At 38.2% G+C, this 18,866-nt stretch overlaps 1 protein-coding gene across 1 annotated transcript in view; it reads left to right on the top strand.

Moving 5' to 3' along the window:
* The first annotated feature begins 1,005 nt into the window (after positions 1-1,005).
* Positions 1,006-18,866, top strand: part of LOC103910147 (uncharacterized) — a 58,311-nt gene continuing 40,450 nt past the window's right edge. The window contains exons 1-2 of the mRNA XM_009298925.5: positions 1,006-1,256; positions 6,573-6,951. The gene's annotated coding sequence lies outside the window, so the exon portion shown is untranslated. The remainder of the gene's footprint in view (positions 1,257-6,572; positions 6,952-18,866) is intronic.

The raw sequence follows: 18,866 nt of genomic DNA, 5'->3' as shown, positions 1-18,866 counted from the left end.
AATAAAAATAAGTTTACTCTTACTGTAAAGCACTTTGTAACTCAATGTCTGGGAAAGGTGCTATATAAATAAACCTTTACTTACTTAAACCTTTATGTACATACAATTAATTACTCTTGAATAAAATTGTAAAATAACATTTATTATAAGTATCATTCATTTTCCTTTGGCTTAGTGCCTTTATTCATCAGGGGTCGCCACGGAATGAACCGCCAACTTACCCAGCATATGTTTTACACAGCGATGTCCTTCCAGCTGCAACCCAGTACTGGGAAACATCCATACACTATCATTCACACACTCATACACAAATTCATATATTATGGCCAATTAAGTTTATTCAATTCATATAGCGCATGTGTTTGGACTGTAAAAAAAAAAAAAAACCCACACCAACACGGGGAGAACATCCAAACTCCGCACAGAAATGCCAACTGACCCACCTGGGACTCGAACCAGCAACCTTTTTGCTGTGAAGTGACAGTGCAAACCACTGAGCCACCATGTCGCTCCATAAAAAATATATATATTTATTACTATTTTCATCATTCATTCGTTCATTTTCCTTCGGATTAGTCCTTTATTTATCAGGAGTCACCACAGCGGAATGAATCACCAACTATTCTGGCAGCATCCCACATTACAGGTGCCAGTCAAAAATAAGGTAAGTGATTGCAAACAATTTTCCCAGAGATGGGTTGCGGCCGGAAGGGCATCCGCTGCATAAAAACCTGCTGGATAAATTGGCGGTTCATTCCACTGTGGCGACCCCGGATTAATAAAGAGACTAAGACGACAAGAAAATGAATGAATGAATGAATGCAAACGATTTATATGAGCTAATTTAAAGATACAAATTCAGTTGAACATCACAATTTATGTTCAGCCCATATAAATTGTTTAAAACCACTTACCTAAAAAAATGTAGTAAATCTAGTGAATAATTTTTTCAGTGTCTAGGTGTTTAAAGCCCTTCATTGTGTCCTGATTTTGAGCATCCTCAGTGATTACAGTCTGTGGTAATCTGAGCCGTCCAGTGATCGGTGTGCTGGTAGAGGAGGAGTCACAAACACACACACGCACACATACACACACACAGGGAGGAGAAAGACTGACAGGGACGAGGGGAGTTCTCCATGCGCACACCCCTACAAACATACACACGCAACTCATCGCTTTACACACCGCCAGGGATCTTACGCACGAAACACTCTGACAAGCAAACCAGGATCTGGACAGACTCTACTCTTCACAAGGTAAGACTACAAGAATACGCTTAGTGTGTTTAAGTGCCTACTCACAGTTCTGTAATCTATTCATATTTAATTTGCATTTACTTTCACAATGTTCAACCAAACAAGCAGTAAGACATGCATTCAGTGCCAATCATCTTCCGAAATACCAAGAACTTGCTTAATTTAATCGAAATATTATAAGACAATTGTTTTCAGTCATAGAAAAAGGATCTGGAATGACTTAAGACTCTTAAAAAGGTTTACTAAAAATTCTCTGGCTTCACTTAACAGCTCTGTTGCAAAACCTTAGTGTTGTCTACACAGGCATCTTAACCTAGGGGAGCCTCATAAGGGATTGATTTGAAACGCTCTGCATAGGGACCAACTCTACGCACTGCGTAAATAGCGCTTTCCATGGGAAACTTGACTCACGGTTGGTTTTGATAGAGTTTGCGTGTTGCTAAGTAAATCGTATTACTGAATACTACAAACATGTCACACATGAATAAGGAGTGTTGTCCGTTTTAGTTAGATTTAAGCTCTTTTTACCATACTTTATTGGGATTGGCCAAGCTTAAGTTTTGCATTACTGTGAACACATCCACCTGCTTCCCCATAAAAACTGTGTCATACCAAGCGCGCATATAAAACATTTGGCTATGAATAGACTAGAGTTGTCTTTTATTGTGAGGCATGTGGGACGTCCGATGAAATGAAAATGCTTTAAACATTTTATAAATGATTCTCGACACACTTGATACGCTTTAACATAAATTACACGAAATGCATATGTTATGCACAAAAAAAATCTTGAAAATGAAATTGAAATGTATGTGTATTGCATAAGGTAGTTGCATATATTGCACTTTACCCATACTGACAATATTGTACATAAAATGACAGCTATTGCATGAGATTTGCACATATTGCCTGTATCGCGTATAAAAAAATATTTTTTGGCACAAGAGTTATGCATATTGCACATAAAATGCCAGATATTGCAGGAGATTTACACATATTGTCCGTATTGCAAATAAAATATCAGATATATTTCACAAGATTAACCCATATTAGCCCTAAAATGCCAGATATTGCAGGAGATGTATGCATATTGCCCATGAAATGCCAGATACTGCACAAGATTTACACATATAGTCCATATTGCAAATAACATGTCTGATACTGCACAAGATTAACCCATATTGGCCCTAAAGTGCCAGATATTGCAGGAGATGTATGCATATTGCTCATGAAATGCCAGATACTGCACAAGAGTTACACATATTATCCATATTGCAAATAACATGTCTGATACTGCACAAGATTAACCCATATTGGCCCTAAAATGCCAGATATTGGAGGAGATGAATGCATATTGCTCATGAAATGCCATTATTGCATGGGATTTACACATATTGTCCATATTGCAAATAAAATGTCAGATATATTTCACAAGATTAACCCATATTGACCCTAAAATGACAGATATTGCAGGAGATGTATGCATATTGCTCATGAAATTCCAGATATTGCATGAGATTTACACATATTGTCCGTATTGCAAATAAAATGTCAGATATATTTCACAAGATTAACCCATATTGGCCCTAAAATGCAAGATATTGCAGGAGATGTATGCATATTGCTCATGAAATGCCTGATATTGCATGAGATTTACACATATAGTCTATATTGCAAATAAAATTTCAGATATATTTCACAAGATTAACCCATATTGGCCCTAAAATGCCAGATATGGCAGGAGATGTATGCATATTGCCCACGAAATGCCAGATACTGCACAAGATTTACACATATAGTCCATATTGCAAACAACATGTCCGATACTGCACAAGATTAACCCATATTGGCCCTAAAATGCAAGATATTGCAGGAGATGTATGCATATTGCTCATGAAATGCCATTATTGCATGGGATTTACACATATTGTCCATATTGCAAATAAAATTTCAGATATATTTCACAAGATTAACCCATATTAGCCCTAAAATGCAAGATATTGCAGGAAATGTATGCATATTGCCCATGAAATGCCAGATACTGCACAAGATTTACACATATAGTCCATATTGCAAATAACATGTCTGATACTGCACAAGATTAACCCATATTGGCCCTAAAATGCCAGATATTGCAGGAGATGTATGCATATTGCTCATGAAATGCCATTATTGCATGAGATTTACACATATAGTCTATATTGCAAATAAAATGTCAGATATATTTCACAAGATTAACCCATATTGGCCCTAAAATGACAGATTTTGCAGGAGATTAATGCATATTGCTCATGAAATGCCAGATTTTGGATGAGATTTACACATATTGTCCATTTTTGCAAATAAAATGTCAGATATATTTCACAAAATTAATCCATATTGGCCATAAAATGCCAGATATGGCAGGAAATGTATGCATATTGCTCATGAAATGCCAGATACTGCACAAGATTTACACATATAGTCCATATTGCAAATAAAAATGTCTGATCCTGCACAAGATTAACCCATATTGGCCCTAAAATGACAGATATTGCACAAAATGTACACATTTGTGGCACTTGCCACTTTATACGCTTGAACATTAAATTGTAGGCCTTTCTGGCTCACATTTTATTCACTTTTAAATTAAAAAAGCTGCTAGAAAACGCACTTGCTACTTTATACATCATACGCACTTTTAGTATTGTATTGTTGCTCCTTTTATAATTAATTATTGTTGCCATATTATCTTTTTATCTTTTGTTATTATCGTTGTTGTTTTAGATAAATAGGACTGAACTGAAGGGAAAGGCAAACGTAAATTGTTGTATTTTGTACAATGACAATATAGATTCTGATTCTGCCCATATTGAACATAAAATTCCTGATATTGCAAGAGATTTATGCATATTGCATATATTGCCCAAAAAAGTCATATATTGCAAGATATTTACCTTTATTGGGGATAAAATGACAGATTTAGCATGATATTTACACATATTGCCCATAAAATGACAGATATTGCACTAAATATATGCATACAGATCATTTTGCATAATAAATGTCACATATTGCATGAGATTGTGTATTGCCTGTATTGCATTTAGAATGCAAAACATTGCACAAGATGTACGCATATTGACCATAAAATATCTGATCTTGCATGATATTTAAGCATATTGTGCACAAAATGTTAATGTACTTCAAACTCTTAAAATATCCCCCTACTATGAGAATTGTAAATTATCAAAATATGTAAGAATAGGGAACTTGTTTTGAAAACGTATAATTTTTTTCAACATAATGCCTTTATTGCATATAAAATGTCAGATATTGCATTAGTTTAACCCATATTGCCCATAAAAAGACAGATATTGCACTAGGTTAAACCATACTGCCCATGAAATATTAGATATTGCACATGATTTAATCCATATTGCCCATAAAATGATAGATATTGCATGAGATTAGTCAACATAGCCCATAAAATGACAAATATTGCATAAGATTTAACCCATATTGCCCATAAAATGACAGATATTGCACAAGAATAACTCATATTGTTTATAAACATCACAGATAGCGCACAGGATAAAACCATATTGCCCAAAAAAATGTCAGATATTACAGAAAATTAACCCATATTGCTAAAAAATGTCAGATATTGCAGAAAATTAACCCATATTGCCCATAAAATGTCAAATATTGCACAAGATATAACCCATATTGCCCATTAAATGTCAGATATTGCAAAAGTGCAACCCATATTGCCCATAAAATTTCAGATATTGAACAGGATTTAACCCATATTGCCCATAAGATGTGGGATATTGCACAAAATTCAACCCATAATTCCCATAAAATCTTAGATGTTGCACACAATTTAACCCATATTGCCCATAAAATGATAGGTATTGACCGAGATTTATGCATATTGACCATATTACTAATAAAATGTCAGATATTGCACAAGATTTACGCATATTGCCAATATTACACATAAACTGCCAGATATTGCACAGGATTTAACCCATATTTCCCATTAAATGTCAGATATTGCAAAAAGGCAACCCATATTGCCCATAAGATGTCGGATATTGCACAAAATTTTACCTATATTGCCCATAAAATATCAGACATTGCACAAAATTAAGCCATATTGCCCATAAAATGTTAGATGTTGCACACAATTTAACCCATATTGCCCATAAAATGATAGACATTGACCGAGATTTATGCATAATGACCATATTGCAAATAAAATGTCAGATATTGCATGAGATTACACATCATTGCCCATAAAATGTCAGATATTGCATGAGATTACACATCATTGCCCATAAAATGTCAGATATTGCATGAGATTACACATCATTGCCCATAAAATAACAGATATTGCACGAGATTTACGCATATTGCCAATATTACACAAACTCTCAAGTATTGCACGAAATGTACACATATTGCTCATAAAATGACAAATATTGCACAAGAATAACTCATATTGTTTATAAACATCACTGATATCGCACATGATTAAACCATAATGCCCATAAAATGTCAGATGTTGCACCAGATTTAATCCATATTGCCCATAAAACGTCAGATATTGCACAAAATTCAACCTATATTGCCCATAAAATGTCAGATATTGCACAAAATTAACCCATATTGCCCATAAAATGTCAGATATTGCACAAAATTCAACCTATATTGCCCATAAAACGTCAGATATTGCACAATATTAACCCATATTGCCCATAAAATGTCAGATATTGCACAGGATTTAACCCACAATTGCCCATAAAATGACAGAAAGTGCATGAGATTACATAACATGTCAGATATTGCATGAGATTTACAAATATTGCCCATAAAATTACAGATATTGCACAAGATTAACCCATATTGGCCACAAAACTACAGAAATTTCATGGGATTACCCCATATAGCCCATAATATGTCACATATTGCACAAGATTTATGCACATTGACCGTATTGCAGATAAAAGTGTCAAGTTTTCCAGGTAATTTACAATTTTTGTCCATAAAATTACAGATATTGCAAGAGATTTCTGCATATTTTGCACTGCATTTATGCACATTGCCTATATTGCACAAAAATGTCAGATATTGCACAAGATTTACAAATATTGTACATAAAATGCCAGATATTGCATGAAATTTACACATATTGCCCATAAAATGTACAGATATTGCACAAGATTAACCCATATTGCCCATAAAATGACAAGATTTCCACTTATTTTGCACTGCATTTATGCATATTGCTTATGCTGTCCATAATAAGACAGATATTGCTTTGTGTTTCAGCTCAGGAGTCCTGAGAAGCTGACAGGAATCTCCATTTCCGGGCTGTGAAGTCACGATCTACTAGTCTCGGACTTGTGTAAACAACCATGTCAAAGGATGAGGAAATTCCGAGCCCACCTCCAGAGTGGCCGGAAGAAATTTTAGTGTAAACACGCATATCGGGGAAAAAAAGGGTCTGGAGAAGAAGTCACCATGAGGAGGAATCTCTAGAAAACTGGTGAAGCACTTAAATATCTGTACAAACTGCATGGATATACGCCGTGGATGGACATCACACACTTCAATCCTGCCTCCATGAGGGATTTGCCCTCCCCTCGTCTCGTCTGAGGTCAAGCCAACGCAACGCCACCCTGATAAGTCTGGCTTAGCTGGCCACTTGGTAAGGACACATCTTCTTTTGTTAGCATAAGCTGCTTCTTACAGCCAGGGTGTTAAACGCTACAGATCGCCACAGATTCAGGAGACGCCGCAGTGCCAGAGTGCATGCATCATGATTAGTAAACAGGTTGTTTCATTAATCGAATCAAGATGCTGAGAGCTACCAAGACATCTGCATGCACTGTATTCATCTCTCTATAGGGGCTTTGAAATCTTATATCTTATATTGTTTTATCAGATGCAATAGATATGAAAAGGAAATCTCTTTTTGGTGGTTTTCACATTAGACCATTAGAGCATTCCCCCAGATCGAAAAGTCCCTAAGTAGAAAGCTTTTTGATTCCCATCCTAGAGCTTCAGGCTAGCATACATCACTTACAGTTCGTTTGAGATCAGCAAGTCTTTTTTTAACTCATACCTTCAAAAGCGGATCTCAGATACAGGGGTATTTATGGCTCGCTCGATGTAAACCAGGTTAGAGAAGTTTCTGAAGAAAATCTGGTGGTATTCGGGGACTGCTTTTTGGTTTAATCTGCTTTTACTCTTGAATTGGAAACTAAGAGTGTCATATGCAATAATAGCATTAATCTGACTATCAGACAAGAACTAAATCTGAACTGAATATCGAGGTGTCTGCTGACATTGCAATATTGTGTAAGGGTGCTTTCTGGCTCGTTATTGAATAATTCAGCAATATCAGCACTTTTTATTGAACTGAATCAAGATTTTATTGAATTGAATGACCCATTTCAAAATTGATTAAATATACACTACCCGGCAAAAGTCTTGTCGCCTATCCAAGTTTTAGGAACAATAAATAATAACTGGACTTCTGTTTGGTATCAGAAGTGGCTTATATGAAAGGCAAAGGCCTCTAGATTACGCTTATTTTACCACAATAAAATAAGATCATGCCTTGATTTTTAATTATTTAATGAGGACAGTAAGGTCTGACTTGGCTTAGAAAAAAAGTCTCGTCACTCTACAGAAATAATGTCCAGTCTAAAACATGAAGTTATGCTGCAGTGGAAAAAGAATGGATATTGTGTCTGACTCCATCATGAGCTTGGAGGACTGCATCCATACATCTCTGCATCTGAGATGCACAATGATGCTTTTACTGAGAAGAACTAAATATTTCATGTCGAAATCAGTTAACTTTAAAACAATCCAATGTGTCATTCTGACCCCATTCTCATGTTAATCGTATATACATGCTGTATTCAAAGGGATGCTTAAGTTGTCAACATTACACATAAATTACTTTACAAAAACCTTTTATAATGACGTCAAATTGACACCATTGGGGAAACATGATCAGATTTTAGGTTAAAAACACGGAAAAATAATATCCATTGATTAACAGCTTCCATATTTTGTGATTGACAGTTGTTTTGTGTATATTTACCATTATAAACAGCATTATGAGGCCTTGATTTCTGCTGTCTACTTTTGATGTTAAAAATTTAACTTAAATTTCGACATTTTATTTGGAATATGGGTAAATCTCTTGCAATATCTGATATTGTATGGGAATTATGGGTTAAGTCTCTTGCAATATCCCACATTTTATGGGCAATTTGGAATAACTCGTGCATTCTGACATTTTATGGGCAATATGGGTTAAATTTTGTGCAATATCTGACATTTTATGGGCAATATGGGTTAAATTTTGTGCAATATCTGACATTTTATAGGCAATATAGGTTACATTTTGTGCAATATCTGACATTTTTTGGGCAATATGGGTTGAATTTTGTGCAATATCTGACATTTTATAGGCAATATAGGTTACATTTTGTGCAATATCTGACATTTTATGGGCAATATGGGTTGAATTTTGTGCAGTATCTGACATTTTATGGGCAATTTGTGTTAAATCTTGTGCAATATCTGACATTTTATGACCAATATGGGTTAAATCTTTTGCATTATCTGACATTTTACAGGCGACATGGGTTAAATCTTGTGCAATATTTGATATTTTATGGGCAATATGGGTTAAATCTCTAGCAATATCTGACATTTTATTTGGAATATGGGTAAATCTTGTTCAATATCTGACATTTCTTGGACAATGTCTGTCATTTTATGGGCAAAATGGGTTAAATCTCTAGCAATATCTGACATTTTATTGGCAATAGGGGGTAAATCTTGTGGATTATCTGACATTTTATGGGCGACATGGGGTAAATATGACTTTTATTTGGATTTTTGTGGATCAAATTAATATACAGTTTTTAAGAATAAAGTCTGTAAATGAAAGACGTACTGGCAATTTATTCAACCTAGATTGTTGTTGGAAAAAAGATTGAGCTTCAATATTGCAATTCAGTAAATAAATGACATTTTGTTTAAATAAAATAAATAAAAAATAAAATAAAATAAATTTTAAAAAATTAAAAAAAAAAAACGCTAAAAAAATTGCACAAAGTTGACTTTGATTTTAATAGTTTGCCATATGATTTCAATAACTGCCAAAAAAGGAAGTAGGAGAGTCTCTTATTGAACATTTAAAAACGTTAACTCTCCTTTAATGCATTTAGAAAAGCGGTGACCTAATCATACTCGTCAATGGAATCCAGAGCATTCTGGGTGTGCAAAGGCACGGCAGGTTAAGCTTATATTCACTTGAGCCTTTCAACTCCCATAACCTGGGATTCCATTGGGCTTAGTTTTCAAGCCTGATGAAGGTCTTCCACCGACAGGCTGTGAAATCACACTTTTCCCCCTCGACCTCAGCGGGAACTTTTGGAAATCGGCTTGCAGGTACAGCGTTCAATCCATTCAAAACCCGACCTGGAGTTTTGACGCATCTCATTTTGATCCCTGCACATTTTTGTTCCACACAGACGGTCTTGGATGGGTGCGTTTTGTTTTTTCTGCCTGTCCTGCTCCGACACGCTCAGAGAAAGCTGCATTCAAGTGTGCCAGTCGCTAATCATCAGGACTTTTAAAATGCCTTCACGCACAATAGCAGCGGGGTTTTATTTAGGCATGTTCCGCTCATCGGCACGCAGAACCGTCTGGATTCAGACTAACATTGTGAAAGCAAACATCCGTGGCATTCGCCAATCCAGACCGTAAAAAAATTCCACGATGCAGCTGATTTATGCTTTGCAGATTTGACTATCCATTTCTAATATCTGATAGCGCAGCTGTTGCTTAACAAGAAAATCTAAACCATGTATACGTGATTAAAACAATGCATTGTGGTTTAGTTGGACAAATAATCAGGCTGGAGTATGTCCTTTTCAACTATTGATCACTAGAGGGATGCACATGTCTCTCCGGTTTGCATCTGGACTGTTATTCCAGTCAGATGTTCCAGTCTTTCCCTGCATGAGGTACATTTTTACTACCAGCCACGACAAAAAAATAAATAAATAACCGGGGTGAAAGATGGCAGGAAATGCACTCTAAAGCACACAGCGTTCACACAGAGCGGGTGAAATGACCGCTCTAACCTTTGGGAAGCTTTGGTTATATGGTGATATCAAATTCCTGCCGCAGTAAATCCTCAGTGGAACCACAAATCAAATCTCAGGACTAAACTGTTGACTTCATGTTTGGGCCCACACAGAAACTGCGCTCGCAGAAGTCTATAGGACTAAAATCCCGGTCATTCATGAAGTACTACATATTTCCTTGTGCTGTGTGTTTGTTTAGTAAAGGAAAAGATCAAGTAAATTAAAGGATGCATTCAGCTAGAAGAATGTAATGTTCTTGTAGAGCTCTTAAAATTCACCAAAATATGAAAATATTCATTCTTATGCCATTCAATGACTTTTTACTGTGGAAGTTTGGACAAAAAGTTGAAATTCATTATAGAGCTTTTACATTCATAACATGTTGGGAAAACCTGAGGGTGAGTAAATGACAAGTTTTTTGGACACCATTTTCCACTCTTTTTTTATTTCAAGAGTTCACACTTAGCTCATGATTTATACATAGCTTGTTTGGCGTGCTGTCTCGAGAGAGAGCCCTGAGCTCAAGGGATACTCGCAGGGCAAGAAGAGATTCTCAAAGATGCTGAAGCCAAGGCAACTTCCTGAGAGTAAGATATTAGAAAAAAGATTAAGGCTTATTTTATGTATAATATAGAGCATATTTGGATGGTGGGAGGAAACCGGGGAACTTGGGGGGGGTACCCACACGGACACGGGGAGAACATGCAAACTCCAGACAGAAATACCAGATGGCCCAGCGAGGACCCAATGCCATTGGTATTCTTGCTGTGAGGCAACAGTGCTAGTCACTGGGCCACCGTGCTGCCCATTCTAGATAAAGGTGGAAAAAGGGAAGGAGGGGGGTTTCTTCCAGACGAAGATAATTGTAGAAAGGAAATAAGGATATAGTTACTTGGGATCATTTGATTGGAGGATCATGATTAGCTAATGTGGACCAGCTGAGTCAATCATGAGCACGAGCTAAAGGGTTGGACCACTATGATATCCTATTTTAAACTTTAGTTGATGTGTAATGTAGCTGTGTGAACGCAAACAACATCTCTGAATGGAAGACCCTCAAAAGTTGGGTTGCGTTGTTGTGAACTAAAGAGCGGGGGGATGGGGGAGTGGTGGATGCTTGTCGCGAACTGAAGAGCCTAGGGGTTGTCGCAAACTTCAGATCATTTTGGAAGGGCATTTTCTATCCATGACTGAAAAGGGCATGTGCACTGCACGGGTTGAGTCCTATGTGTGCACGTGCCTGGGTGTTTAGATCTAGAAAAGACATTAAAATAGAGCCCATTGGCTTTTACACAGTAAGCTTAGCAAAGCCTACTGCGACGAAGTTTGAGGACTACAAAAAATACATCAGTGTTAATGATGTCACTAACCCTTCAGGTTATGCACATTCACCATGCACAGTGAAGGGGCGTGGCCAGGGGCGCTGTAAGGTTATAGAAGAGAAAGCTAAAATTAGTGTCCAAATGCTGCTATTTCCACAGAGCTTCTTCTGTTTCTGTATTTGGGCTTCCAAAGTACACAACACAAAGATAGAAGTGCTTACAATTTCATTTAAATTATGTTCCAGAGAACTAAAAAAATATATAAAGCTCTAGCATTTGACAAAGGACAGCTTCCAGAATCTCTCCCAGTTCAGTGCTGGATTTGGTTAATCCACCAATCATAATAGAAGCTGTGGGTTGTGAGCAACAACCTGTAAGTGTTTTTATTTGTTAAAATTGATCAACTACACGCACAGTTTCTGGTGTTAATAGTATGTTGTAGCCAGGACGTAAGCAAGGATGTAAACAACGGGAAATGCTGTTTGGCACTGTTAACAATTTAGCTACAAATTCATATTTATCAGTCAAAACGCTGTAAACAGCCACAATCTTCAGCAGCATAGGTTTCGCTTTTGTTTGTGGACCAAAAACGAGCTTTTTGAACAACAAGGAATGAGAGATTGGCATACATTTATGCGCAACTAAATAAAACGCAAAAAAAAGTTTTGCATGAAATAATTTTCATACTAAGTACTTTTGCATGCACAGCAGCACAGAAACATGACAAAACAGTGACACAGCAAAGACGAACTGCTGCTCTTGCTGTTTTCAAAAGACGCAAATGAAGGTGCAGCTGTTTTTTCTGCATTGCAGACAACCATATCCAAATCCATATCCATAGACAACCATATCCATGCTGGCACATAAAACCTAAGGATGTTCCATATTGAATCTAGTTTAGTTATGTAACTATTTATAATATAGTAAATATTTATATCTATTTTTTTACTGAGGATTTGCACCATGTTTATTTGGACTTTGACACATTATTTATTATTTTCTTATTTTTTTATTTGTTCATTGTAAGTGGTGTTGTTTATAGTAACTGAAAATATATTATTTGGAAAAAGTCAAATTTGCTTCACTGTTCTATTATTTTGTAACATTTTTTTTTCTGTTTAGTTCATTCCCAGAACTTTTGGGCAAATACATTGTCAGTAAATAAATGCATTTTTCCCCCATAGAAAAACGCCTTGGAATAACATTGAAATAAATTGCTATAACTTGCTCAGGGAATTGTGGATGTAGACAAAATTTATTTTGGAAGTATAAAACATCATAGCATGTATTTCTAAAGAAAGAAAAACAAACTTCATAAGGTTTTGTTTGAAATAACTAGAAAATGCCACTTTTTTTAAAAATCGTTTCTGGAAAATTCTGGAATATTTTCTGTATGTTCATATGTTTTTGGACCAAAAAATATTTTAGACTGGACCTTTAAATGATACAGATTGAAACTTCAGGTTCTCCTGTTTAAAATGATATATGACACTTGAGGCTGACTGCGAAAATAAAAATAAAACTGCTTTTAAAAAAAATAATAATATACTGTAGGCCCATTAGGTGCCCACAAAATACCTCTAGGTCTTTAAGGGTTAAAAATCGGCTGCGCGGTGGCACAGTGGTTAGTGATGTTACCTCAAAGCAAGAATGTCGCTGGTTCAAATCCCATCTGGGCCAGTTGGCATTTCTGTGTGGAGTTTGCATGTTCCCGTGTTGGTGTGGGTTTCCTCCGGTGAATTGAATAAACTAAATTGGACGTAGTGTATGTGTGTGTAAATGAGTGTGTATGGGTGTTTCCCAGTAGTGGGTTGCAGGAGGAAGGCCATCCACTGCGTAAAACATATGCCGGAATAGTTGGCGGTTCATTCTGCAGTGGCGACCTCTAAAATAGAGACTAAGCTGAAGGAAAATCAATGAATGAATGAAATTTGGCATTTTTAGGTGCAATCTTGTCTCCAAAATTGAACATTGCTGAGGCTGCTGTATACAAATTGTTTGCAGTTGAAGTGGGTCACCATTATATAACCAGACTACATAATCAGCCATTTCAACATCCATTGTTGAGTCTCTGTGTATTTAATTTCCCAATGTGTATTTAAACAGAGGAGCAGTTAGCATGCTAAGTTATCAGTTATCATGCCAATCTTTCCTATCATCCACTGACCCTAAATGTTGCCTATAATCTAAACCTGATGTCACATTTGGGCCCGATCTCCAAATATGCTATAAACATTGACAAAGTCTCAGAGCATCTGCTCTCAGAAATCGCCTGTTTACTGGAAGTGTTATTCGACAGCTGTAAAAAACACCATTTAGCATTTAGTTTGTGTATTTGGAGGTTAGCCAGTGCATGTGGGGATGCTATGTCTGAAATACAACAGCTGTCACATCCCGAACCTGCGAATGGCCGTCAGATTTGACTATAAAATAGTGTATATATAGTTGAAGTCAAAATGATTAGCCCTCCTGTATTGCTTTAAATATTTCCTAACACTGCATGTCTTTAGAATTGTGGGGAAAACCGGAGCACCCCGAGAAAACCCACACCAACACTGGGAGAACATGCAAACTCCATACAGAAATGACAACTGGCCCAGCCAGGACTTGAACCAGCGACCTTGTTGCTGTGAGGCCACAGTGCTACCGTGTTGCCGCTAGTCCTGGCCGCTCCTGGCTCCAAAACAGAGCAAATTTCAATTGAGCCCACTGTTAGAATGGCCAACTTTACAGCAGAAAAAAGGTGTTTACAGCCTGGTACAAAAAAAGATTTTGGTTAATACAGCTAATATTACCCTTCATGACAACTGTGAGGGGGTGAATTTTTTTATAACTCATCCGTTTCCTTTATATTAAGTTATATTAAGTTTGCATAATTAAGGGAGTGGCCACTTGAGTGACAGTTAGGTCTCGCTGGTCGATCTCGCTGGTCACCTCTGCAGATTAGCGACTGAACTCGGCATATTTATCGTATTTCTGTGTTGTTTTATGTGGCTTTACACAGTCAACTGCCTTTTTGACTTGTTTCCCACAATTATTAGATGGCATGGCATGCTGAGGGCACTTAAAGAGCCCATATTATACATGAAATAGGGTCATATCCTGGTTGTAAGGGTCTCCAACAACAGTCTAATATGCATGCAAGGTCAAAAAACACTTTCATGGTCTTATAATCTGCATTTATTTTTACCTAATTATCCCAGCGACTCCTGTATGAATCGTCCAGTGATTCATTTGTTCCCAAACCCCTCCTTAGCGCGGAGCTAATCTGCGCTGATTGGACCGATGACAGTCTGTCGCGATTGGTCGACTGCCTTCAGTCAGAGAGGGAAATGGCCAATAGCTAATCAGCAATTTAAAAAGTAATCACAGTTCATACACGCTCGATAGTGTAGACGTGGAGTTTAGCTGCCACACTATGGCGAGTGGATAGTGCCACGGATAACCGAACGAAGGAGACAGTCGTGTACTGGCCATACCACACACACACAAAAACACACACACACCTCCGGATGACAACGCTCCCGCTTCCGCCCGCACCCGCCAGGTTTTAGCCTGAGAACCCGCTCCGTTTTCTGCCCGCCGCGCCCGGTCCCGCTACAGCGGAGAACACAACCAAAAAAAAATCACCCAGTATACTCTCTCTCTCTCTCTCTCTCTCTCTCTCTCTCTCTCTCTCTCTCTCTCTCTCTCTCTCTCTCTCTCTCTCTCTCTCTCTCTCTCTCTCTCTCTCTCTCTCTCTCTCTCTCTCTCTCTCTCTCTCATACGCGCGCGTGCGCACTAACACACACACAAGCACCACGCAGACTCTCTCTTTCTAATTCGCATAGCAATATCCGTGATATTGCTAGACAGCCCGCTCCCGTCCCAAATTAAACCCGTTACCGACCGCTCCCGCGATTTATTCGGAAATTTATTCCCGCGGCTGTCCCCGCGCCAGATTTCTGCGGCGCGGGAATAAATTTCCGAATAAATCGCGGGAGCAGAACTCTAGCACGGAGCTCCATAAACAAACAGCACGCGTCGCGTTTTTAACGTGACTTTGCACACGATAAGATAAAATATCCAGTTAACCTGATACAGTACACGCGGTTACAAGTAACAAATCACAACTAAATACATTTGCAAGCAAGAGTAAACGAGGCAACAACTTTAACCGCACGTACTTACACTTGAGAAATGGAAGAAACCCATCCTGACGTCCATCAGTTACTCTTTACTGATCCTTCCTTTAACTAACTCAGATGAAGTATTCTTTGTAGCATGTAGCTTCCAGAAGTTTCCAACTGCTTGGTTATAATGCTGAGGTTTCATCTTTGGGTAGAGACTCAATATAATGTCCATCTGCAGTGTGACTTCAATCGACCGGCATGTTTGTGTGCGTGTGTTTGTGGGTTTGCGTGTGTTTGTGGGTGTGTGTGTGTGTCTGGGTTTCTGCGTCAGAGGGCGGGGCCTCAGGTTTGAAATCTCCCGGGTTTGCGCGTGCACGTGAATAACTTGGTTTCGTTCGTACGTCATGGCGAAACACCTAATGAGTCGGTATCAAGGCGACTCGTTTGAAGCACTATGAGTCGACTCTTTTATAGATGAATCAACCGTTTTAAACACTGTATTCTTACAGATTTAAGCCTTAGCTGGATACTTCGCTTCACTTAGAGCTGTGTTACACACTACATGGAGGGGAATTTTCAAAAACCCATAATATGGGCTCTTTAATTGTGCTCACAAACCATTCACGTGGCCTCCATTTCCCATGTGAGTAAAGTTATATACTTATATACCATCTCTGTACATGTATTTGTTTTATTTAAGATCATTTATCGTTTATATTTATATTTAGAGCTGTAATGCACTTCAGAATCTGTCAGATTGATTAGCTGTAGACTCTAGATCAGTCATCTGAAGCGTTGTCATACAGTGTTATGCTGGATTTTATCAATAGTCTTACAGTAACTAACACAGACTATATCTGAAGTGTTTGGAAGTAATTCGCGTTTTCCTCCTGTTTAAAAACGTCATAAGAACAATGTTTAGTGGCTCAATGTATTACAGCAGTGTTTTTAAAAGTCTAAACACTTTATTGATATAGTGTACAACCAAGCACAAGTGGTCAGAATACAAACGAGTCACAAGTGATAAAGTATTAAGCGTTTCTCCCAAAGTAAAGTGTGTCTGAACCAGGTGCAAGCTAAATGCTAGCAGGTGTCTGTAGCTCCGCTCACTCTCCGCCTCTTTGCCCTTGTTTGGTATCCCGCCGTGGGTGTGATGACGCGTGACCAAAATGGCGACGGTTGGCCGCGCCTACTTGTGGCTTCTTTTGCGCTCTTCAGAAACCTATGGGTGACGTCACGGATACTACGTCCATATATTTTACAGTCTATGGTCAAAATACATTCTTCAATATTTGTAAAGACTTTTCACCATCAAGGACCAGGCTACAACCGTTGCTTGAGAAACTTTATTACGATATGTTTGAGAGAAGTAGGTAATGGTTATGAAGATTGAGAAGAGAAGTATGGATGATCGTTGAACCGGCTGAACAGGGAGTCTTATCCGGGGAGACTCAGAGTGGGGGCTTTGTCTCGTAGTTTAAAGTGGAACCTTTAGAAGACCCCCCCACCCCCCGATTCAGCCTATTGAAGAGGATAGGGGTGTTAAGAGGTATAGGGAGGGGAGGGAGGGGGTGTAGGGAATGAGTGGATAAGTGAAGGCTGATTTATACTTCTGCGTCAAACGTTGGCGTATGCTACGGTGCTGACGCATAGCCCTTCGCCAAGGCCGTCGCTGACGTGCACCTCTCAAAAAATGTAACTACACGTCGCAACGATGCGTAGAGCAAGCTCTGTGATTGGTCGGCTTGGTAGCGCTGACGAGTCTGGGCGGGACCGAGAGCTCAGTGTGAGCCTGGTGGAGCGATTGTTTACAAGTGTGGAGTCCCGTGAAGGAGCTCCGGATGGAAAGTTTTGTTCTGTGTTTACCTCATAGCTAAAGTTGTTGCACGTCCGCCGGTTCCTGCCTCAAAATGAGCGAGTTTGAGCCCCTTGTACATCCCGGAAGTGTTCAGGAAAAGCAAAAAAGCAGCGAAGAAACTCATTAACACCTCACGGCCAACTAGCGTTTCGAAAGTGTGATGCAGCCCAACAAAGACAGCGCACAGAAATATAAATGCACAGCTACGCGCGTTGCATGCGTCGTGGGTTACGCCGGTCACTTGACGCAGAAGTAAGAACCAGGCTTTAAGAGGGGAATTGGGTGGGAGGGAGCGAGAATCTGAGACAAACGGTTTAGGGAGGGTCCACTTCCTCTAAATAGGAGACGAGGAAAGTGATTGGGTTAGGCGTGGCCCCGCTAATGAACTTTTGTTAATTCATTAACTCCATTTCTGTGCTGAATTTAAAATTATTAACACAATATATAACATTATTTTACTAGTAATTTTGTAAAAACTAGTATTCATCTTAAAGTGTAATTAAAAGGCTTAAAGGTGCAGTAGGTGATTGTCTTCAGAAACATGTCTTGTTGTGCTTGTTGAAAGTCTCTTCACAGTCCAACAGTAATGATTAAAGTAAATGATCTAAATGTGTTTATATGTATTTTTATATTCTGGGTAAGAAATAAAACTAAAAAATGTTCATCCAATTAAATAGAATCGGTCCGACATCTCCCATAATTCCGATAAGTAGCTCAAACTGTCTCTCAGCAAATGTGGATTTGGACTTTTGTACATCTTTTCACGCAGATCTGCCATTCGCACATGCATGAGCGCCGCACGTTCACGAGACAATCACAGGCACATCGATAACGCAGATTTTTATTTAGTTTAACAGCAAAACATCAGTAAATAGCGCTATTCCGCCTAGCTTGATTTATTGAGGAAGTTCTTTTATATTCACATTGGTTCATTTTTGACCATTGACAGCCTCACTATATTGTTTACCATGCTATTCTGAATATTCGCTCTGAAATAGCATGTAAGTTTGGCTTAGTAATAAATGTAATTCCTGCACGCCGACGGCCAAACACCAACTAACTGGCGAATGACATGAACTAATGGGTTGTCTGCTGATGTGACGCGGTGCGCACGTTTGCAATTTCAGGAGGCGTGGCTTTGAATCACAATCCCT

Source organism: Danio rerio, chromosome 2, assembly GCF_049306965.1.
Source record: "Danio rerio strain Tuebingen ecotype United States chromosome 2, GRCz12tu, whole genome shotgun sequence".
Classification (NCBI taxonomy): Eukaryota; Metazoa; Chordata; class Actinopteri; order Cypriniformes; family Danionidae; genus Danio; species Danio rerio.
This window is presented reverse-complemented; position numbering and strand designations above follow the sequence as displayed.